The sequence below is a fragment of the Nannobrachium achirus genome (assembly GCF_963921795.1).
Source record: "Nannobrachium achirus genome assembly, chromosome: 10".
Classification (NCBI taxonomy): Eukaryota; Metazoa; Chordata; class Actinopteri; order Myctophiformes; family Myctophidae; genus Nannobrachium; species Nannobrachium achirus.
The window spans coordinates 6,842,862-6,868,659 of NC_137819.1; positions in this window are offsets into that span (position 1 = coordinate 6,842,862).

Here is a 25,798-nt window from a genome sequence, read left to right on the forward strand (position 1 = left end):
CGGTTTTGGGTCGGGTTGGGTGGCTCATTAACTGTTCATCAATATGATTAAATTTGTTCGGGTTTTGCTGTGATTTTTGCCGGTTTTGGGTCGGGTGGCTCATAAACTGTTGAACAATATGATGCAAAAGAAGGGTCAGAAAGATAAGTAATCAGTTCACCCTCAAAATGTCAAGTCAGCCAGCCTGCTGGAAACATGATCTTACTCACCATCGATGCTTCAGCTTCAGGCAATGCATATACTAATACTAATGAACAACAAAATCAAAATAAATCCAGTCCAGGGCACTAGAGGCTCGTGGCTCGCCACAGCAGTTCCAGGAAGGGGGTAGGTGGTGGTGGGAGAGAAAAAGCAGCCATCCTTGTCGCCAATATTATATCCGTGAATAATAGGGCATGAAACGTTTGCCATTGCCTATATAAACTTAATTTGTTTCAGCAGTGTCCAGCAGCTCAACAACACAGCATAGATTATTTACACCTGGCTGCTTACTACCCGACGTGGTCATGTGATCAAAGATGGCCACGGTGTGAATACATACTCTATGTGTACCAATCATTCTCGCCCTGCTGCGGCCGACTGAGTCCCAGTGTCCCAGCCAGCAGACGCTGCTGAGACTCAGTCACACAGTAACAAACACATTATTCTTTTATAATAACATTTTTATTTTGAGCCACATAGTCAGCAACTGGGTGAGATATTAATACCAATAGAGGGGACGCCGATTTTCTTTTTTTTTTATAAAATAAATAATAAATAAAATCACCCATTTCGGCTGCGCCCCTTCTGGATGGCGCTCTAAATCGGCTCTGGTTACACAGATAGGTCATGTAAACTGCACACATAGTAACTGATAATATAGATACAGATTGAACAGGGAGGACACACTGTTATTAATGTATTGTTTTATAGTAGTTTACACATGCATGAGATCACTTTGTCATGTTATTGTGTTATAAATATATTGTATAGGAGGATTGACATACAGTGTGTGTGGAGGTCCAGGTTCACTGAAGTTGGGATTTTGTCCTTTAGACTTGTCACTCTTCATAGACCCACAGCTGGGTGTTGGAGACTCTGCTCTGTGACTTCTGGAATGTTTATACATTTATCATGTGAATGAAAAGGTCATTTTATTTGTATGTAGCATGACAGAGTATGCCTTTTGGGGGTTTTGCTCTTCAATGTTGAAACAACAACAAAAACTACAAAACATTAAACTATAAGTACATTATTTGATATGATAGGGAACATTAAACTATCATTAAAGTATTCAGTGGAACAGTGAACATGAAACTGTAATTACATAATATTCAGTAAAATAGTGAACATTAAACGATCATTCAATTACTTATCAGAGTGCAGGAGAATATAGCCTATCTACAAGCTCACAACATCTTGGAGGTAGGCTATTTCCTCTAATGTTTGTGTGTGTGTGTGTGTGTGTGTGTGTGTGTGTGTGTGTGTGTGTGTGTGTGTGTGTGTGTGTGTGTGTGTGTGTGTGTGTGTGTGTGTGTGTGTGTGTGTGTGTGTGTGAGAGAAATGAGATCAAATGTTTCCAATAAAGGATGCTGATAGTTAATGTCTTGTGTCCATAATGTTTGTACAGAACCAGACTGGGAACAGTACCCATGTAAATGACATGTGACACCATGACTGTCCAAAATGACATGAGAATAAGTAGAACAGAGAGCATATCTCCACCAGGCCGGGTTGGCTACAGTTTCAGTCTTTGCCCGATGGTTCAAGACTTACAGGCCAACATGTAAAGTGGTCTGGTATAGCGCCACCAAGAAAATATAAACATAATGCAGGGTTTGGCTTCCTGTTTCTTGTCAATGAAATATCGTGCTAGATTAGCCAAATCCATCCATCCAGACAGGCAGAGAGACAGACAGATCATGTTATAGTGTTATGTATAGGAGGATTGACATACTGTGTGTGTGGAGGTCCAGGTTCACTGAAGACAGGAGGAAGACCTCTAGACGTGTCACTCTTCAGAGACACACAGCTGGGTGTTGGAGACTCTGCTCTGCGACTTCTGGAATCATACAAATGTTTATACATTTACCATGTGAATGAAAAGGTCATTTTGGCGGGTTTGGCTCTTCAATGTCGAAACAACAGGGAAAACTGCAAAGAATAGCAATAGAAACATTAATAAAAAGGGATTATATAGATATTCCATATAGATGTGTCATAGTTTGTTACATACTATAGATAGATGTAACAGAGATGTAACAGTGTGTTACATAGATAGGTCAGGTACACAAACAGTCATCATCTGCATCACCTTTATTTAAACTCAGGAGTACAATTGAGAGCACGCCCTCATTTTCAATGAGGCCAAGATACAACAATATCAACTAAATATAAATTTACATACAGCAATGTTAAAATACAAGTTACATATAGTCAGTCTGTATAGTGCAGCTTCACCACTGAACACCGCATTGTGATTTGTACAACTTCATTCACAAACTGCACACATAGTAACTGATAATATAGATACAGATTGAACAGGAAGACACACTGTTATTAATGTATTGTTTTGTAGTAGTTTACACATGCATGAGATCACTTTGTCATGTTATAGTGTTATATATTGTATAGGAGGATTGACATACTGTGTGTGTGGAGTTCCAGGTTCACTGAAGTTGGGTGGTTCTCCCATAGACTTGTCACTCTTCATAGACACACAGCTGGGTGTTGGAGACTCTGCTCTGTGACTTCTGGAATCATACAAATGTTTATACATTTATCACGAGAATTAAAAAGTTCAGGTCAGCACTAGAAGACCTTAGGGGCGATTTGGAACATATTTAGGCAGGCAGTCATGGAGGTACAAAGGTGCCAGACCTTTGAGAGCTTAATAAACAAGTAAAATTAAAACAACCAGGAGTCAGTGCAGTGAAGCTAAAACTGGAGTAATAATGTATATTGTATTGGAGGATTGACATACTGTGTGTGTGGAGGTCCAGGTTCACTGAAGAAAGGAGGTTCTCCTTTAGACTTGTCACTCTTCACAGACACACAGCTGGGTGTTGGAGACTCTGCTCTGTGGATGTGATGTTTGTCAGCTTTCTCCTTCTTGCTCTCCATGTTGCTCTTTATTAAACCTGTCAAGGTTACAGTCAATAAAATCAGTCAGTTTTTATCTCATTCTTTAATATCAATATGCTATTGACACAGGGTGATTACATTCAAATATTAACTGTGAACCTGCTATGAGGCAAGAATATCACCAACATAATGCTGAGACTACAGTAGATGCAGATGCATGCAGTAGCTCTTGTCAACCAGCAGGGGTCCTATTAGACCACAGAGACACAGCTGTTGCCATAGACATAGAAAGGTAGACGCCTCCTTCGGCTAGGGGGCGTATGCATTTAGCAACTAAGGGAATCTTCATCACTTCCGTCTTCATTGCTTCCGCGTGCGTCACACATAGTGAAGTTGACAGGCCAATCAGAGGCAGGTGGGGGCGGGTCTTTACGTACGCAGCCTGTGAGAACAGCTGAGCCGTGCAACATCGGAACTGGCTCTGTTGAATTGAATTGTGGTCCTTGGAATAAGTCCTGGAAAAGTCACGCTGTGATTGGCCAGTAGTCACTTTGACTGACAGCGTTCCCTTAGTTTTTTCAGGAAGTCCGGACAAGAACTTTTGCACATCGCTCCAATTAACTGCAGAGTCGAACGAGGCATCTAGCTCTTTATATCTGTGGCTGTTGCAACAACAGAACTAACAGCTGGTCTGAGGTAGACATTGGAATATCATGTTAATAATACTATTAATTAACATACTCTACCATGGTTAAAATAACGTTTTATTCACTAAACTAAGTTATGGACTGCAGCTTTGAGATGTCGACTGGTTCAGCAGTTGCTTTATTATTATTCTTTAAATGTTTCTATTATTATTTTTCATGATCTGATTATTTTGAATGAAGCCTAAAACTGTTCATTGTAAAATAGTTTACTACATTCACAAACACTAAATCCTCAAAGGAAACCACACCCTACTGAAAAGAGCTGAGTGGTCAGGGAGTGGAAATGTCCCTGAAACTGAAGTTCCCCCTTGGCATAAGCTGGGTGTGTAAAAAGAAGACCACCAATTGATTCAGAACAGCGGTTTGCAGTCTGTCTAATGTCTACGGTAGAGACACACACACACACACACACACACACACACACACACACACACACACACACACACACACACACACACACACACACACACACACACACACACACACACACACACACACAAAGAGAGAGAGAGAGAGCGACTACAGCTATGCTGTCTGGGAGACAGAAGCTCTGATCACGACTAGGCCATGAACAAAAAATGTTTCAATGAAGTACTGCTAAGTTCCAAAGGTGTAGACAGTAGACTTACAGAGAAAGAATTTCCAAGGCTCTCCGTCGTTGGTGAAAAAATATATAATTTATTTTGAGCAAGGCAACAAGTTGACCGACGCGTTTCGACCTACTAGTTCTTCATCAGGGTCTAACAACAAGCTAGTCAGCCACACCTAAATAGCCAATCTGCATTGTGACATCATCAGGGACGTGCTGACCATTGGGAAAAGCGGGACAACTCCTGAACGGCCGGTCCATTCCCGCCGGCCATTAAAAAAAATGGCTGGCCCCCACAAAGTAAATATAATGTAATTGGCCCACTAGCGTGTCTCTCATGATCTTTGTGTAGCAGCAGCACTATAGAGAGATCACATTGGCCCCACTGGCTTTTATATCATCTGAATACCGACCCACTACTCCCTAGCTTCCTTGACTACTCCTAGATGGTCTACATACAAGATTGTTACACTGTCTTTATACCGGAAAAATGATGAGACCTAAAATCACAGTTTCCCCTCATCGGTCAGTATTTGGGGCCTCACAGTGCATCTGGAAGGCGAAAAAAAATCTGTGGTGGCCGCGCACAATGAGAGCCTCTCCAACTACTTTTCCCGGGCTGAATCAGGGGCCCAGCGTGTCCCTGGACATCATCATTAAGTCTGGTGAGCACTCATTATTGAATACTCAAACAGATCAAATAGACCATAAAGAATACAAGGCTACACCAAAGGAGTGACCAATACCAGATAAACAATTACAATTAGATGAAAATAACAGTCAATCAGTCTCTGAGGTGGTCAAAAAGTGAACCTTACCGTCGATCCCGGTGGGGAAGGGTCCCGGGTTGAGCTCTACGTCTCCTGACAGCAGCAGATAAAGGAGTTCATCTGGTGTTCATTCCATGGTGAATTAAGGTAGGAGTCCGTTATCCACAGGAGGAAAAGGAGAAATAGTATGTATAGTTTCTGACGGAAGAGTAAAAGTCTATGTCTGACAGTCTAGGACACCGCAGCCACCCAAACACTCACTGACATTCCACTGTTTAATTCCCCTATAGTTCTCTGAACCCAACAGGACTGAAGGCTACACAACTAAAATATAAAGTTCACTAAACGAGTGCTAGCAGTGCCTCCAAGATGCCTGTGTTCTGCAATATTCTGTATACTGTAGGTTCATAAAGACCTGTTTTTTAATCCAGTCTGTGCGAGAGAGTTCCTCTTTCCACCGAGCCGTATGTTCAACTGCTAGTCTGCTAGTCTACAACAACACATCCAACCAAACCAGAGGCTGTATTAAAAACACATGCTGCTGCTGCTGCTGAAGTCACATGATTTACTTTAAAAAGACTCTCTACTTAAAGTAAAGGGGAGAGGGAGGAGGGGAGTGGGAGAGAGAGAGAGAGAGAGAGAGAGAGAGAGAGAGAGAGAGAGATGGGGGCGGGCAGGCGGGGACTTGGGGAGGAGGAGGTAGAGGGAGAGAGGAGGGCGGGAGAGAGGAGGGCAGAGGAGGGGACAGGGAGGGAGACTAAAGGCTCTTCATACTATGGTGAAGTAGCTTCACACCAGCTGATATTCACTCAGTCACTCCTCACCACTCACTCATTCACACCAGCTGATATTCACTCAGTCTCTCCTCACCACTCACTCATTCACACCAGCTGGTATTCACTCAGTCACTCCTCCTCACCACTCACTCATTCACACCAGCTGGTATTCACTCAGTCACTCCTCCTCACCACTCACTCACTCATTCACACCAGCTGATATTCACTCAGTCACTCCTCACCACTCACTCATTCACACCAGCTGGTATTCACTCAGTCACTCCTCACCACTCACTCATTCACACCAGCTGGTATTCACTCAGTCACTCCTCCTCACCACTCACTCATTCACACCAGCTGGTATTCACTCAGTCACTCCTCACCACTCACTCAGTCACTCCTCACCACTCACTCATTCACACCAGCTGGTATTCACTCAGTCACTCCTCACCACTCACTCAGTCACTCCTCACCACTCACTCATTCACACCAGCTGGTATTCACTCAGTCACTCCTCCTCACCACTCACTCATTCACACCAGCTGATATTCACTCAGTCACTCCTCACCACTCACTCATTCACACCAGCTGGTATTCACTCAGTCACTCCTCACCACTCACTCATTCACACCAGCTGGTATTCACTCAGTCACTCCTCCTCACCACTCACTCATTCACACCAGCTGGTATTCACTCAGTCACTCCTCACCACTCACTCATTCACACCAGCTGGTATTCACTCAGTCACTCCTCCTCACCACTCACTCATTCACACCAGCTGGTATTCACTCAGTCACTCCTCCTCACCACTCACTCATTCACACCAGCTGGTATTCACTCAGTCACTCCTCCTCACCACTCACTCATTCACACCAGCTGGTATTCACTCAGTCACTCCTCCTCACCACTCACTCATTCACACCAGCTGGTATTCACTCAGTCACTCCTCCTCACCACTCACTCATTCACACCAGCTGGTATTCACTCAGTCACTCCTCCTCACCACTCACTCATTCACACCAGCTGGTATTCACTCAGTCACTCCTCACCACTCACTCATTCACACCAGCTGGTATTCACTCAGTCACTCCTCCTCACCACTCACTCATTCACACCAGCTGGTATTCACTCACTCACTCCTCACCACTCACACACAAAATGAGAGTAAAAAGACAGGGCAACGCCAGAAATACACATCATAGGACCCTTGGGTCATAAACACAATACAAGTTCAGTCTCATGTGTTCAAGGTCATTTTGGATCCAGAAAAGGTACATCGTAGCCTTGACCTTTATGTTGACCCTGCCCTCAATGATACCTGTTTTGTAGCAAATACATATCCTTCTCGAAAAAATAGAATATTGTGTAAAAGTAAATTGTCTTGAAACTTTCATATATTTCTTGAAACTTTCATATATTCTAGATACATTGGACATTCCCTTTTTTTGTTATAATCTTGATTTTTTTTTATGGCATACAGCTCATGAATATCAAAAGTCCATTTAAACATATTACAATATTACAGGAGACCACTCAAAACAAGGATTTATAATAAAGAAATGTCAACCTTCTGAAAACAGAGTTGCTTGAAGTCCAGTGGGAAGTTTCCGAAGTCAGTTATGATTCGGAGTGCAATGCTTTTTCACACAATATTCTGATTTTTTGAGAAAGATCTGTACACAATAAATAAGCTAAATGTAATCATTATCAAAATAATGACATACACATTCTTATAATATTCCAAGAATATGACATTTAACATGGTGTGAACTACTGAATCTCTTCCTCAGCAGAACTGTCAGAAAATGCAAGTAAGAAAGCTTGCATGCATGCACGTTTACTAGAAATAGGGATGAGACCGAATATTCGGCACCGAAAATTTTCGGCCGAAAATGGAGAAAAATGCATTTTCGGTTTTCGGCTGGATAGCTTTCAAAACCGAATAGTTATGCACCGAATAGTGTGAAGGACAGGGGTCTAGTATATTATACATTAAATGTATCAAAAAGAAAAGCAGAGGGCGCTGTTTTTCCCTTTAGTAACAGTAACTTAACGTCCTGTTGTGATGACGGTTGTGATGACGTAATCAAAACGCAGCTAGAAGCCACATGCATGTTTGGCTGACCTCCAAACAACACCACGATACATGCGCCTGGCGCACAGCCATAGCCCACAGCCAACATGTCTGCTGTTTGGAAATATTTCCACATATCAGAGCAAGATGCTCGGATGGCGATTTGTGAAACCTGTTCTGCTGAAGTGTCGCGAGGGGGAAAAACGGCAAAGAGCTTTTCCACTTCAGGATTACTCAACCACTTGTGCCACAAACACACGGACAAATACGATGAGTATAAGAAACTCACTGCACAGAAAAAAAACATTGCTCCCCCTGCCTTCACACCGACTCCCTCTGTGGCGGATGCTTTCGAGAAGGTGAAAAAGTTTCCACTTGATAGTGCCAAGACTAAGGCCTTTAATATGAAAATAATGGAATTCATCGCCTTGGATGATCAACCATTTACTGTCGTAGAGAACGTTGGATTTCGTAGGCTTATTGATCACATTGAGCCTCGTTATACCATGCCCAGCAGAAAGCTTTTAGCAGACGTGTGCTTACCCGAACTCTACAACATTGTTTCAAATAACATCTTTGAGCTCTTGGCTACAGATATTACAGCCATCAGCTTCACGTCAGACATATGGAGCTCGGACGTAAGCATCACCAGTATGCTGAGTCTAACTGCACAATGGATTGACAAGGATTTCAATCTGAAAAAGATTCTGCTCCACTCACAAGAGTTTAGGGGGTCTCATACAGCACAAAGCATCTCCGCGGCATTCGCCAATATGTTTGAGACCTGGCGCATCGACCAACCTAAAGTGCATGCAATTGTCACTGACAACGCAAGAAATATGACCAAAGCTATCCAAGACGGCAACTGGAGTGGAATCCGGTGCATGGCGCACACGCTACAGTTGGCTGTGAACGAGGGGGCATTGGCTCAACGCAGCGTAATCGATCTGTTGGCCACAGCCAGAAAGATAGTTGGACACTTCAAGCATTCTCAAGTGGCCTATTCTCGCTTGAAGAAAATACAAGAGGATCTTGGCGTACCAATTAAACGGTTCCAACAAGATGTGAGTACACGGTGGAATAGTTCCTATTATATGCTTGAAAGCCTCTTAGAGCAGAAGCGAGTCTTGGCTACATACCTGGCAGACCATGATCTCCCCGCATCGTTCACTGCAAACCAGTGGGTGTTAACAGAGAACATCATCTCCATTCTCCGTCCATTTGAACAGCTTACTAAAGCTATTAGCTCATCTGATGCAACTGTGGCAGAAGTCATTCCCAGTGTCGTGGCTCTAAAGCGTCTTCTAAGTAAAGAGGTTGAAACGGACCATGGAGTAAAAACTATGAAACGTACACTCTTGGAGTCTGTCAACACACGTTTTGCTGCTATATTCTCAGATCCCCTGTACTGCATCGCGACTGTACTTGACCCACGGTACAAAGTTTGTTATTTTGAGACGGGGAAAAAGCAAAGCATACGTGACATGATGCAGGCTGTTTTGGATAAGGAAGCCCCTCTCGGAGAGGAGGCTGCTGCGCATAGCACAGGAGACGCGACTCACAACGTGGGAGACGGGACACACAGCACAGGAGACACGACGGGGACACACAGCACAGGAGACACGACGGGGACACACAGCACAGGAGACACGACGGGGACACACAGCACAGGAGACACGACGGGGACACACAGCACAGGAGACACGACGGGGACACACAGCACAGGAGACACGACGGGGACACACAGCACAGGAGACACGACGGGGACACACAGCACAGGAGACACGACGGGGACACACAGCACAGGAGACACGACGGGGACACACAGCACAGGAGACACGACGGGGACACACAGCACAGGAGACACGACGGGGACACACAGCACAGGAGACACGACGGGGACACACAGCGCGGAAGACGAGACACACAGTGACAACAGTGACGGTAAAAACAAACCTAGCCTAGCCCTACCCTAATTTGTATTTACTTACTGTATATTTGTTTATTTATATATTTTCCTGACTATCTAGTACTGCATAGTACTGTGTTCTATCTGTCTGTCATTCAATGTTATATGAGATACTATACTTCAATGGTTTCCTATGGAAATAAGTGTATAGTCTTTTCTAAGAACTCCTTTTAGTAGACCTTGTACCAGTGAACTGTACCGTCATGAAATTGTACCCTTTTCTAATTTTTACGTTTTTCTCAATCAAGCAGGCCCAGGGCCAAGCAAGAGGCCTCGTCTGTCTAGAGCAGAGGAAGAAGATGACGAGGAGGAGGAGGCGCAGCAACCACCCTCGCTGTTTGATATGTTCGACGAGATCCTGGAAGAGAACTGTACCCCTAATAGGTAAGCTACTTGGTTCTGACTTGATTACTGTAGGCTACTATTTACTACTGAAAGATATTTTGTACTGTATCTTCTATGTAATATGCTCTTAGTCTCTTAATCTTGTACATTTTTATTTTTGACATGTCAGATTGTTTGAATTTATTTTATTTTACAGTCAAGTGATCTGGCATGCTTACATAAAATGTTCAGACAACATTATGCACTGTTTCCCATTTTTAATTAAATCTCAAATCCTTCTCTTAAACCTCTCAAATGCCAGACCAGTGACAAGCTCAACCGCTCAACAGTTGGATGATTATCTCTCAGAAGCCCTCATCCGAAAAAGCAAGAAAAACAACCCTGATGACAAAGAAGAGGAGAAGGAGGAGACCCCTCTCGGATACTGGTTGAGAAAAAGAGAGCGCTTTCCTGACCTGGCCAAGGTGGCACGCAAGTATTTGAGTGCTCCATCCACAAGCACTGACAGCGAGAGACTGTTCAGCTCTGCCGCTCATGTGCTTGATGCGAAGAGGAACAGACTTGCATGTGATAAAGCAGAGAAGCTGCTGTTCATTAAAAAGAACCTTCCACTTTTCCTTCCTCCCAAAAAGTAGGCTTATATCATAAGCTTATTTAGACCTAGATATGTAGAACTAGTTTCCTTGTGAGCTAAAATCACCATCTCAGGTCATCATTTTGGGGAAACCCTGCAGCACAGAGTTCAATATATTGCACCTTTGGTATCTAAATGATACAATTTTTATACTTTGCTCATGAGGACATAGCACCTTATCTGCACATACTTGAAATGTAACACTTCATTTGAAATGGATTGTGGATTTTTATATCCAGTTTGTCTACTTTATGTATCTAAATGATACAATGTTTGTACTTTGCTTATGAGGACCACCTTATTTGCTAATTCTTGAAATTGTAATCGTCTCGAATTTCATTTGTAAATAGTTACTTTACTTTCATGTGGATTTATCCAGTTTGCACATTAGTATGCATGCATGCACGTCGTATGTGCATTTGTTGTTGAAGGCCTAGCTGTTACAGCCCTTTTGTTTACACTAGTATTTTGTTGTAGGCCTAGATCATTTTGCAACATACAGTATGTGCATTTGTTGTTGAAGGCCTGGCTGTTACAGCCCTTGTGACTGTTTACATTACAATAGTATTTTGTTGTAGGCCTAGATCATTCTGCAGTTTTAAGCACCTTGTTCTGATGCACTTTTATCTCTGTAAGATACTACAGAAATAGTTGCACTATTTTGACTTTGTTTTATGCTTTTATTGCAAAGAGAAAATATTTTATTTTGTTATGTGTGCATTCAAAAGTGAGAAATAAATGTTTTATGGAACCATATGGTGATTATTATTTAAGTTAGGTTTTGCCATAATCAGGTAGCTTTACAACAAAGGTACAGCAATGGTACAAACATTTATTATACAAAGTAAATAATACATGTATTATTCGGCTATTCGGTATTCGGTATTCGGTGGAATGTTTCCAGTATTCGGTATTCGGTTTCGGCCAAGAATTTTGCTTTCGGCACATCCCTAACTAGAAAGCTTGCATGCACGCACATTTACAAGGCAACAACTGAAGTACAGAATCTAGTGCAGGGGCTGTGCATGTGCATCCAGTGATGTGGGGCGGCATAGCTCAGGGGTAGAGAAACCGTTATTAGAGCACGAAGGGTTCCCGAAAGGTTCCCAGTTCGAATCCGGGCTCCCCCTGAGTTAATGTCGAAGGGTCCTTGGGCAAGACTCTGAACCCCACATTGCTTCCGGTGAGCTGGTTGGTGCCTTGCATGGTTTCCTCCGCCACCGGTGTATGAATGTGTGCGTGAATGGGTGAATGTAATGCACGATCTCTGTAAAGCGCTTTGGATCAAAAGCGCTATATAAATGCACCATTTACCATTTACCATTTATGTGGTTGTCTCTGCACATGGGTTCTGGTGCAGATGGGTGAGTCTACACAGAGATGGTTGTCTCTGCACATGGGATCTGGTGCAGATGGGTGAGTCTACACAGAGATCCAGTGGCGTCAGTTCAGCAGAAGCTGAGGTACGGCAACATGACTGGTGTCTACCTTAGCAACAGGCATGATGATAATAATTACTATCAGTGGATAGTATTATTATACCACAGGCACAAGTAAACTGACTGCCACACTGCTGCTCATTACATTAACAATAATACATTACACCTGTGCTGACCAACTGAACCATCGAATAAACCATTTGTCAATATAGGGGGGGATACAAGTGTTGTGGAGAATATAATACCTTGTGAAAGCGATATATATGTTACAGTTGTCGTCGTTGTTGTGGATTAAAGTGACCGCTTGCTCCGCCCCGCGCCGCACAACGAACACTCCTGTTCTCAATCTAACTGAATCTCAAACTAACTGTGATGTCGGGTGGAAACCGTGTATGTCCAAAACCGTTCGTTTTGCATTATCATTTAAAAAAAGAACTAAACTAGTGAAAACAGACGATCTGCAAGCACACTGCGAGGCGTTGTGTGCTTGTAGATCTGCTGTTTTCACTACTTTCGTGTGACGGCCTTGTATGATGAAGCAGGGCTTTACTTTGCGAAAGAACGTACACGTTTGAAACTTGGAGATACGAGGTTTCCACCCGACAACGACAAGATTAATTGTATAATTTGAATTGTAGTTTTGAAAAATCAACGCAGATAGTCATAGAGACATATTTTGTGAATTTATTTTAAGAAGTACATTTTATTATTTTTCCCCCTCTGGAGCCAAGCTATGACAGCTGCCATACCTTGCCATACCCAATCGACACCTCTGCAGAGATCATTGTAGAAGCATAGCTGGAAAATATAGCCTCATGCACAGCTCAATCTGCAGTGCGTAGTGTGTCTGAACAAGGCTGCCCCTCCCCCAGATAGAGGTTTGGAGGACAGGATGTGACATGTCCACAGGCAAGACAATGGAAACCATGGAAACCAGGATATGGGAAGTCTAAAGTCTGATAGCCAGGACATTCTGGGTCATGCTGTGTCCTAGCATGAGCAGAGTCACCCTCACATGAAGTCTGATGTGTCCTAGCATGAGCAGAGTCTCCCTCACATGAAGTCTGATGTGTCCTAGCATGAGCAGAGTCTCCCTCACATGAAGTCTGATGTGTCCTAGCATGAGCAGAGTCTCCCTCACATGAAGTCTGATGTGTCCTAGCATGAGCAGAGTCTCCCTCACATGAAGTCTGATGTGTCCTAGCATGAGCCAGAGTCTCCCTCACATGAAGTCTGATGTGTCCTAGCATGAGCAGAGTCTCCCTCACATGAAGTCTGATGTGTCCTAGCATGAGCCAGAGTCTCCCTCACATGAAGTCTGATGTGTCCTAGCATGAGCAGAGTCTCCCTCACATGAAGTCTGATGTGTCCTAGCATGAGCAGAGTCTCCCTCACATGAAGTCTGATGTGTCCTAGCATGAGCCAGAGTCTCCCTCACATGAAGTCTGATGTGTCCTAGCATGAGCAGAGTCTCCCTCACATGAAGTCTGATGTGTCCTAGCATGAGCCAGAGTCTCCCTCACATGAAGTCTGATGTGTCCTAGCATGAGCCAGAGTCTCCCTCACATGAAGTCTGATGTGTCCTAGCATGAGCAGAGTCTCCCTCACATGAAGTCTGATGTGTCCTAGCATGAGCAGAGTCTCCCTCACATGAAGTCTGATGTGTCCTAGCATGAGCAGAGTCTCCCTCACATGAAGTCTGATGTGTCCTAACATGAGCAGAGTCTCCCTCACATGAAGTCTGATGTGTCCTAGCATGAGCAGAGTCTCCCTCACATGAAGTCTGATGTGTCCTAGCATGAGCCAGAGTCTCCCTCACATGAAGTCTGATGTGTCCTAGCATGAGCCAGAGTCTCCCTCACATGAAGTCTGATGTGTCCTAGCATGAGCAGAGTCTCCCTCACATGAAGTCTGATGTGTCCTAGCATGAGCCAGAGTCTCCCTCACATGAAGTCTGATGTGTCCTAGCATGAGCCAGAGTCTCCCTCACATGAAACGTCCTCCCTTTTGATTCGGAAACAGAAATTATTATGATATCTATCATTTCTAATACTATTGCTGGATATTATTATTTCATATTTCATGATCAGTCGTTTCAAGTTTCATCCTGGCGCTGTGTATTTAATTGGTCAAATTATGCTAAATATTATAATAAAGAATAGCAGAATGATAAATTACTGTCCAAAATAAATGAGATATGTTTTTTATTAACTCACCAGTTACACATAATCACACACAAACGTGGGCTATGAAACATCAGTGCTTTATTGTCATAAATAACCATATGAATATGTCATTCATAATTATTGATGTAGGCCTAATGACTAATGTACTGTACTATTAAACCCTCTATTCTCAAGAGAAATGGACCCACTTTTCTGTGACTGCTTTTTTCTATAAACACCAATCACACAAATATAGCCGATCTACAAGCTCACAGCACGATGCAGTGCGACACGTTGCCCCCTCCCCCAGACTAGGCATAGCTGGGGTTCATGTGGTTAATTTGTAATGATGTTTTCATATTTGTCAAGGTGGTGCACTCATGTTTTCATATTGCTGGATAATGTGGAATTCACATTTTAAATATGTTTTCATATTGAGTAGTGTACATTCCTTGATCTGTCCGTTAGTTACTTCTGTAAATCGCGCTGGTCAAAGAACTACACGTCCTTCTGACCAGCGCCATGTTGACGCTACCATCAGCACCTCTGGGTTCACAGGAACAGCTGGAGAGGGTAGGAAATGCAGTTATACTGTAGACAGCAGGGGTGTTGCACCACATTCTGGGCCCTGGGTACAAGGATTCACTGCATTGTGCTTTAAGTTTAACTATTGAAAAATAGCAGATATACAAGTTCGCAACGCGGTGCCGAGTGCCGCGCTGCGAGCTTGTAGATCTGCTATTTTAGAAAAATCATGAAAATGTCTTTGAAGGTTTTTTTAAAAAAAACCTATGTTTCTATGTCGGTGGTGCTCAAACCGCCAAAATTATATGTATTTGGCCATGGACCCACATGTCAAAATATTTACTTCCTCCCCCCCCCCCCCCCCCACATCTCAAAATATTTACTTTAGGGACCCCCCCCCCACATCTCAAAATATTTACTTCTAGGGACCCCCCCCCCACATCTCAAAATATTTAGTTCCCCCCCCCCCCCCCCCCATCTCAAAATATTTACTTCTAGGGACCCCCCCCCACATCTCAAAATATTTAGTTCCCCCCCCCCCCCCCATCTCAAAATATTTACTTATAGGGACCCCCCCCCCACATCTCAAAATATTTAGTTCCCCCCCCCCCCCCCCCATCTCAAAATATTTACTTCTAGGGACCCCCCCCCCCCCCACATCTCAAAATATTTAGTCCCCCCCCCCCCCACATCTCAAAATATTTAGTTCCAGAGACCCCCCAGAAGCAAAAATTGAGTTACAAATGTCCGTTTAAAAAAATACATATATTCAAAGATTTGCAAACATTTTCACGACTTTTCAAAAGCAGATCTACAAGCTTGCGACGCGGCACTCGGTGCTGCACTGTGAGCTTGTGATTGCTATTATTCAATAGCTAAAGTATAAAATAATTCCAGGACCCTCCACCTTATTGGGCCCTAGTAACTCAGTCCCACTTTTCCCCCCCTTGTGACGCCCCTGATAGGCAGCGTGATAATGCATCTGGCTGTCTGGAGCCGAGCCAACAGTGTGACCGCACTCTCTGGAATGCAGCTGCCTGTCTGACTGCGCCCTCCGCTCTCAAAACACTCACACTTCATGTTTGCAACGGCTCTCACTTCCTGTGCAGCCAAGCTGAAACACACGCACGCATGCACGCCCCACACACACACACACACACACACACACACACACACACACACACACACACACACACACACACACACACACACACACACACACACACACACACACACACACACACACACACACACACACACACACACACACACACACACACACACACACACAGCTGCTCTTTGGCACTGACCTTTTTTGTTTCTGTCTGTCTCTCCTACACTGTCTCTCTGCTAGCTGTCTGTCTGTCTCTCCTACACTGTCTCTGTTAGGATAAATTATGATACATAATTATGTTATTGGTGTATGAGTCTCATATGACCATATAAAGCCATAATATGAACTGAACGTACAGTATATAAGAGACCACATTTTGGTCGCATACTGTAGGTTCAGGCAAACTGATTAAAGGTCATAATAACTTTGAATGCCCTGAATAGAATCATGTTTTGGTTTATACTGTATGTCACCAGACTCACTGTCTTCCTCTGTCTGATATAAGTCACTAGTGGTGGAAAACACTACGTGGCACTTTCTTCCTACTACTTCCTTGTTATGATCTGGGAACGAATCAATTCAGTTCCACGATCTTACTGTCATAACTGTATGTCTTTATATACTGAATGTAACTTCCATTTTGGGAGAGAGAATGCTCGACCTACCGTTAGGGTGGAGAGAGAATTATCAAGCTGCCGCTATGGCAGCTCACTGTTTGTCTCCTTGTCTGACTCTCTTTCAATACAGCAATCTAAGATCAGTCCTTTGGTCTCTGTGTTTTATTTTAACTATGGATTTATAGATCCATATTTATCTTTAATAATTTATCTAATAGTCTCTCTGCTAGCTGTCTGTCTGTCTGTCTCTCCTACACTGTCTCTCTGCTAGCTGTCTGTCTGTCTCTCCTACACTGTCTCTCTGCTAGCTGTCTGTCTGTAGCCTGATTTCAAACTCTACACTCAGAGAGTGGGCGGGTCTATTGGCTGGAGCCAGGCTAGTCTGTCTGTCTCTCCTACACTGTCTCTCTGCTAGCTGTCTGTCTGTCTGTCTGTCTGTCTGTCTGTCTGTCTGTCTGTCTGTCTGTCTGTCTGTCTGTCTGTCTGTCTGTCTGTCTGTCTGTCTCTCCTACACTGTCTCTCTGCTAGCTGTCTGTCTGTCTGTCTGTCTGTCTGTCTGTCTGTCTGTCTGTCTGTCTGTCTGTCTGTCTGTCTGTCTGTCTGTCTGTCTGTCTGTCTGTCTGTCTGTCTCTCCTACACTGTCTCTCTGCTAGCTGTCTGTCTGTCTGTCTGTCTGTCTGTCTGTCTGTCTGTCTGTCTGTCTGTCTGTCTGTCTGTCTGTCTGTCTGTCTGTTTGTCTGTCTGTCTCTCCTACACTGTCTCTCTGCTAGCTATCAGTCTGTCTCTCCTACACTGTCTCTCTGCTGTCTGTCTGTCTGTCTGTCTGTCTGTCTGTCTGTCTGTCTGTCTGTCTCTCCTACACTGTCTCTCTGCTAGCTGTCTGTCTGTCTGTCTGTCTGTCTGTCTGTCTGTCTGTCTGTCTCTCCTACACTGTCTCTCTGCTAGCTGTCTGTCTGTCTCTCCTACACTGTCTCTCTGCTAACTGTCTGTCTGTCTGTCTGTCTGTCTGTCTGTCTGTCTGTCTCTCCTACACTGTCTCTCTGCTAGCTGTCTGTCTGTCTCTACTACACTGTCTCCCTGTCATGGAAGCCCCTCAAGGACCCCTGGGGGTCCCCACACCACACTCTGAGAAAGCCATTGCCTTTCAGTCAGGAAAGGGTGCGGTCGGCCCAGAAGGAAAGCTTTACAGAACAACTTGACTCTGCATTCCTTTTACTGTCATTTCTATAAACACCGCAGAACTGACATGCAGACACAACAAGATAATACATTCACTCTAACATTACTTTCACACACATACAAGACTCAAAAACCTTGCCTGCTTAACACACACACACACACACACACACACACACACACACACACACACACACACACACACACACACACACACACACACACACACACATAAAATAACAATATAACAATAACAATGACAACAATGCTAAAGTGATAATACATTATTTAGTTAAAAGAAAAACAATAAATGTAGGCCTAGTACTGCTCTGTTATGACTATCTAATGATGATAAATATGCCTCTTCTACAATAACTGTCTGTTTTTTGCCACATGATGCTGCACTGAGATGCCACCCTGTGGCCACATTGGGTAACTGCACTTCAGTTACCACAACACTAATCAGTCAATGATGAAAGTTTTCATGCATTGACCCTATCCCTATGGGAGGTATTGCAACCTTAGATTGCAATTTGCGGCTGGTTCTAAATGTCATATGATGCAGGTAGCGGGACGTGTTATCGAAAACGAGTGCTTCCAAACTCCAACACTTCGAAAAAAATATGAAGAAACATAATCACCTGCAGGGGATTTCTTTACAGAAAGTAGCTCAGTCATAACATGTCTACGGCGGATTTTTATGAAACAAACACTTTGCAGATAGAAAGAGGATAATTCAAGCTTTCTATACCCTGTATGTAACAGGTACCTTGTGTTGTGGTGGTGGTGTTGAAAGAGGGACACAGACCACAGGTAGCTGCTGGTTGTTGTGTTGTGGTGGTGGTGTTGAAAGAGGGACACAGACCACAGGTAGCTGCTGGTTGTTGTGTTGTGGTGGTGGTGTTGAAAGAGGGTCACAGACCACAGGTAGCTGCTGGTTGTTGTGTTGTGGTGGTGGTGGTGTTGAAAGAGGGACACAGACCACAGGTAGCTGTAGCCCTAGAATGTCTCCAATGTTCGGTCGATTGACACTCCGTGAATCCCTCAAATCTGGAGCCATAGAACGCTCCCATAGCGCGGCGGTTAGCAACTAATCTGCGCGGCCCTAAAGTGCTGCGCGCTTCTTGTGTACTCACCCAATAATTAATTCCTCAGCCTGGGAGAAAGATATTGTCCTGTAGTGTCGTAGTGTCATATTCATTTGAAAGTTCTGGCTGAAAACGTGTACTTCGTAAGATATCTCCACTTATCACGAGCCAACACGGACGACTTACACGACCGGGCGAGGGGCCCGGAATGACTGCTGGACTGAATATATGGGAACATCCGCTGATCGTCACAAACGTCATCACAAATTGACAGGTGCGCTGACATTTGATCATGGGCACCAATTGAGACGTGCCACTGGTGGTTTTGCGTAAGCCGAGTTGATAAAACAAGCACCCCATTCACAGGCAACCTCTCTCGCATCCCAAACGCACTTTGGCGTCTGTTGAGAACTGAGAAAGGTTTGGTCATCCAGAAACTAAAAAGCTAACTAAGAGATTGAAAAATCAAGTCTATGTAGATTTGTATATACAACTTATATATATTATACCTATTTTTTGTCATTATTATTATTATTATATTGTTTTTTACTTTTAACTACCTCAGTTTTAGAGGTGTACACCTGTATTATACAGGTGTACAATCCTTATTTGTGAAAATGAGTGCATCTGAATGTTGCATTTGCAAGACAACATTTCTAAAGAAAAGAAAGGGGTTCAAAAGGTCAAATTTAGAATCCATTGCCAGTCCAAGGACTGTGGGAATAGTTTTTCCAGATCTGGATCCAGTGAGCCACACATTCATATGTTATACATGTGAACGCCAGTTAAGGAGGAACACTGTTCCAAAGGGCCCAGGGAGAAAAAGAAACCATCCTTCAAACCCAGACACTGGGTCTTCTGGCACCTCTACTACTGTCCGGCCCCTAAAGCAACGGAGAGTGTCTATTAAAACAGGAAAAGAAACTACCGTTGGCCAAGCCATTGCCTATTTAAAACATCGCCAATACTTAAAAGCAATGAAGGCTTTTTTTACCACCATGGCCAGAAAGTCCATGCTGCAGGTGGTTTGCAAGGCACTTAGCCAAGAGGTAATTAATCCTATTTACTTTTACCAATTGATCTGTTTTGGGTCACATTATCTATCTCGTTCATATTTATTCACAAAGAGCTCTACTAAAATGTCTGAAGCAAATACATTTCTATCTGTGATATTATCTTATTTTCAATCTTGTTTGGTTTTCAGAGAAAAGCAATGGTCCAGGACAAAGATAGTCCCCTGCGAAAAAAACCCTCTGTGGAGAATCTGGAAACGTTCTCCTGGGAGGACACAATGGGGTGAAACGTTCTCCTGGGAGGACACAATGTGGTGAAACGTTCTCCTGGGAGGACACAATGTGGTGGAAACGTTCTCCTGGGAGGACACAATGGGGTGAAACGTTCTCCTGGGAGGACACAATGGGGTGAAACGTTCTCCTGGGAGGACACAATGGGGTGAAACGTTCTCCTGGGAGGACACAATGGGGTGAAACGTTCTCCTGGGAGGACACAATGGGGTGAAACGTTCTCCTGGGAGGACACAATGGGGTGAAAGGTTCTCCTGGGAGGACACAATGGGGTGAAACGTTCTCCTGGGAGGACACAATGGGGTGAAACGTTCTCCTGGGAGGACACAATGGGGTGAAACGTTCTCCTGGGAGGACACAATGTGGTGAAACGTTCTCCTGGGAGGACACAATGGGGTGAAACGTTCTCCTGGGAGGACACAATGGGGTGAAACGTTCTCCTGGGAGGACACAATGGGGTGAAACGTTCTCCTGGGAGGACACAATGGGGTGAAACGTTCTCCTGGGAGGACACAATGGGGTGAAACGTTCTCCTGGGAGGACACAATGTGGTGAAACGTTCTCCTGGGAGGACACAATGGGGTGAAACGTTCTCCTGGGAGGACACAATGGGGTGGAAACGTTCTCCTGGGAGGACACAATGGGGTGAAACGTTCTCCTGGGAGGACACAATGTGGTGAAACGTTCTCCTGGGAGGACACAATGTGGTGAAACGTTCTCCTGGGAGGACACAATGGGGTGAAATGTTCTCCTGGGAGGACACAATGGGGTGAAACGTTCTCCTGGGAGGACACAATGGGGTGAAACGTTCTCCTGGGAGGACACAATGGGGTGAAACGTTCTCCTGGGAGGACACAATGGGGTGAAACGTTCTCCTGGGAGGACACAATGGGGTGAAACGTTCTCCTGGGAGGACACAATGGGGTGAAACGTTCTCCTGGGAGGACACAATGGGGTGAAACGTTCTCCAGGGAGGACACAATGGGGTGGCTTTCCATAAAGGCCCCTGTAACAAACATGTGCCTTAACCCTGCAAGGCCCGAATTAATTTCTACCGGTCAAAAAAAAAAAAAAAAAAAAATCAGATGGTGTTGTAGCAGGCCTAATCACAGGAAAATGTAATGTTAAAAAATTAATAATGTTTCTGTAAGGTTTTATAGCCATAAATCATAAATCATGCTCTAATTAGCATTTTGGGGATATTTTTCAGAATATTAACATATGCACGTGTTCTAGACATTCTAATGATCACGAAAAAAAATATTACAGGCATTTTACTTATGTTTTAGTGAGGAATAGCTTCAGTTAAAAAGTGAGATGTTGTTCGTCCAGACGCTGGAATTTCAACTTCTCTGGGAGGTGTGAATGTCAGTCTCTGTGGGGGGTATTTATATGCAAATATCGTGGCCAATGGCATTGTAATACTAAACAATAGGATTTAATGGTGATGTTAATGTGAAAAAAGAACAGGAAAACTAACTATAATTTTTTTTTTTAAATGATTTAAAAAACATTGCCAAAAAGCAACGCTGGGCCTTGCAGGGTTAATTGCATGTTTCCTTCCCCTGAAAGCATCAGGTCCCACAGATCTGTTGGACGCCTTAGATGTAGACGGTATGATACAACATATACATGTAGCAACAGAATCATTTCATTCACAATACAATTACTACCATAAAATATAGTTACAATATGTGGAACCCTTGTGCTATTTCCAACCCTTCCATCGTTGGTTGATAAGTAGAAAATGCACCCAGGGTGAATCAAAATATGAAGCGTCCCTTAATTCCAGACATTTCTATTGTTTCAGTATTCAAACAGAGGAGGAAGCTGAGGCCTTTGTGAACAAGAGGAAAGGCATGGCACTTGCAATCATGCAAAACACAGCATGCATGTCAAAGGTTCACTTTCGTTTATTTGCCGACAAGATGTTTGTACGTTTTCATTGATGCATAAAAGCAAATAAACACTTTTGTTCCAAAGGTTGTCTTTGTTCAGGGCTGCATAGCATTATCGATGTGGAAACAGGGGTGCCCAGGGAAAGTATTTCAAACCCTCAACTCCCTGGGTGTCTGCCAGTCCAAACCAGCATCTAGGCGCCTCATCGATGATCTGCGAAAGGGTCTTGACACACGATTAAAAGTCTGGAAGGACAAAATAGAGGTGAGAATATACACACACACACACACACACACACACACACACACACACACACACACACACACACACACACACACACACACACACACACACACACACACACACACACACACACACAGAGAGAGAGAGAGAGAGTATATGTGTGTTCAGGATTGGAACTATATTTCCACTTTCAGACACAAGATCCTTCAGCTGAGAAAGTGCTGCCATTTTCCCTGACTTGGGACAATGTTCAGGTGAATGTTACAGTTATGCTTCCAATTCATTGTTCAGACATATAGCTTAACTAAGTGCTGCATCATAAGACAATATAATTATCCACCAAGAAATTACAATAATAATATGATAATTCATTGCAGATATATGTGCAAGAAAAGCACCACAGAAGGGACAGCCCAGGCAATAAGGTCCTCCTATGGGCGCTTTTATTTGCCCACCTGAACAAGGTGTCTTTCAGCCAGTTAACTGGATCTGGAATGAAGGCAATGGAAGTGTCCCCCTACCACATCTTACCATCGAAGGAGGTAGGTCCCTGGAATAAGTCATATATTTTATCTTGGCAGATATGTTAAATATAAATCTTAATCATTCTATTGTTAACAATTCACGTGAATTTGGGTCTGCTAATAATCTGTTGCTTGTAGGATTACAGTGCCATCAAACAGAGGATGACCATCTTGGTCATGTGTGTGCTGGCAGACAACCTGTCAGCCTTGCAGCCTGTCCAAAAGTTGGTCATTCGCCACATTGACCATTTATATCGACAAAAAAGTGAACTAGTAAGCAACGTCACTCACATTATTTCACTATATAATTGGAAGATAAAAGACCATTCTTGAAATGATATGATGAAATGTTCCATTAATTCCACCTCTAGGTGAACCTGGGTGTCATAGAGACAAATCCCAGCTCTCTTCCTGGGGTTATCGAAATGATGGATGCCTTACACAAGCATGTCCCCATCATAGATGGCAAGCCATTCCCTGTGCTCTGCTGTGGGGATGGCTTGAGCATCGAACGCATGACAGAAGCCCACCACACAAGGGTCACCCATAACACCCCAGTAGAAAGGCTTGAGGGGCTTGTTGAAGCTCCTCAAGACTTTCACAAAGAAATGCTCCTTCTGCAGGTAGATCAAATGTTATTTTCAAGTATTACCATCCATGTTATCACATCTAGTTTGTATCACATGTAGAATATGCTTCTGTCATTTTCTTCTACAGGATGATTTTTGACCTTCTGTACTCTGACAAAAGCATGGCAGCACGGGGCACACTTGCTCAGCTCAAGATTGCTTTTGACCACAGGTCATTAAAAAAGGAGGTGAAGAAAAACTTCCAACATGCTGCAGACATGATGGTGGTAAGATCTCCTATTAAATAAATATGCTTGTATGTACTGTATTGTCAGCTGGTAGGTTTTAATAATTCATCTCTTTAATTTTCAGTTCAGTTGCTCTGCCTACATTACAGCTTATGCAGGCAGTTTACTGGGCATTGAACGGGCAGATGCCAATGTCCCAGATTTTGACCTGGCTGCTGACCAACTGCAATGGCTCCATGACCTCGCAGAAAAGGTGGTGGAGTTCTGTTGGTTGGTACCCAAACAGGAGGAGATTGAGCTGGTGGCAGCAATTGCCCAAAAAGATAGTGGCAACCAACAGACCTATCCTTTCTGTCATTGCCAGGAAGGTAAAGAACATTTAATCACCAAAAGTGCAATTGTGGTCAAATCGTTGCTTGCCAAACTGGAAAGTCTTATTTGGAGGCTCTTTTACGTTGTTGGTGCACTTTGTTGTACATAGACAAAGGCCACACATGGTGAAGATAAATGTGAATAATACACATTATATTAAAGACAGCTACTTCAGATGTGAGACAAGTTGTGTGTGATTGAACAAGCCTGTTCCGTTTCCTCAACAGAGAAAGGCGGAGAAATGCTACTGTGCTGCAACTACAACTGTCCTCACATATGGACCCACTTGGCCTGTACTGATCTGCCGTCTGCGCCAGAAGGGGATTGGTTCTGTAGTTCCATATGTGAGGACAGTGTAGACTACATATACTGCACATGCCATAAAAAAAAAAGGAGGCACCATGGTACAGTGCCATCTCCGAGACCAATGCCTCCACAATGAGTGGTACCACATCCGCTGTTTGAGGCCTGAGGAGCGGAAGAAAACTGACGGTATTATAGTGTATTAACTGTGTCTATTGCTTGACCTCTATAGAGGTTCATCCTCAATGAAACCACTTACTGACATTATGATCTTAATACAAAATATTATGTGTCTTACTTGGACTAATCTTTTGCATTTCCACTAAAAGGTGAATGGTACTGCTCACCAGAGTGCGCACATCAAGGTCAGGACAAAGTTCTGACCTATACCAAGGCACTGATGTGGAGGGGCCTTTGCCACATGGCCAGGCAGGATTGTGTCCCAGAGGGTGATGGACCAGCTTTGATGCAACTCTGGAAGCATGACCTTCTGTCATTCTGGCAAAAAAAAACATCACAAGTACTTCATACTTGGCCACAGAATGCTAACTGGTATAATGATCATTGGTAACAATGTGATTGCAGTATGATGCAATTAACATCTATAGTGGTTAATGTCTTAACAATTTGTTATGCCTTGGTTTATGTTGTCCATTAGGAATTGAGGGTTATTTGCCCGATCGGCTTGCCATGGAGATGGTGTGGGGCAGAGTGGCCAACCTAAGTGGTGGGCCTGGGAAGAATATCCCCTTAGACCTGGTTAATGAATTTATGAACAATGAATTCAAAGGTATCTATTAACATAGTGCTCTTTGCCAGTTAACAGATTATAAAGTACACAGCCAACTTACAATGATGTTGTTGCTTTTTTCTCTCAGAAACTCTCAAGTGGACCCGGGCCGCTATACTGCTGAGCAGGTGGCAAGGTGTGCAGAAATGTCTGGGCCATTTGGGAAAGCCTTCGAACAATTGTTCCTGTCCTCGGGCATAGGCCAGTTCTCTTCCTCCCACAGTAACAACTCTCCATGCATTAAATCAGACATTGTTACCTTTGTTGAGGAATATAGAGAGGATGCCCTATTCTCTTTTATACCGGGACGACACCACAAGGGCTACGATACATTCACGTACCCACAGTCCATCACAAAGCCAGAGAAACTGGGGAAATCTATAAAACGCCTGGCATTTGAAATTGATCTGTGGGACCAGAAGAATTACGTGTAACGTGAGTATGATACTTACTGTATCCATATGTAATGTGAATAACCAACCAACCACAAACAAA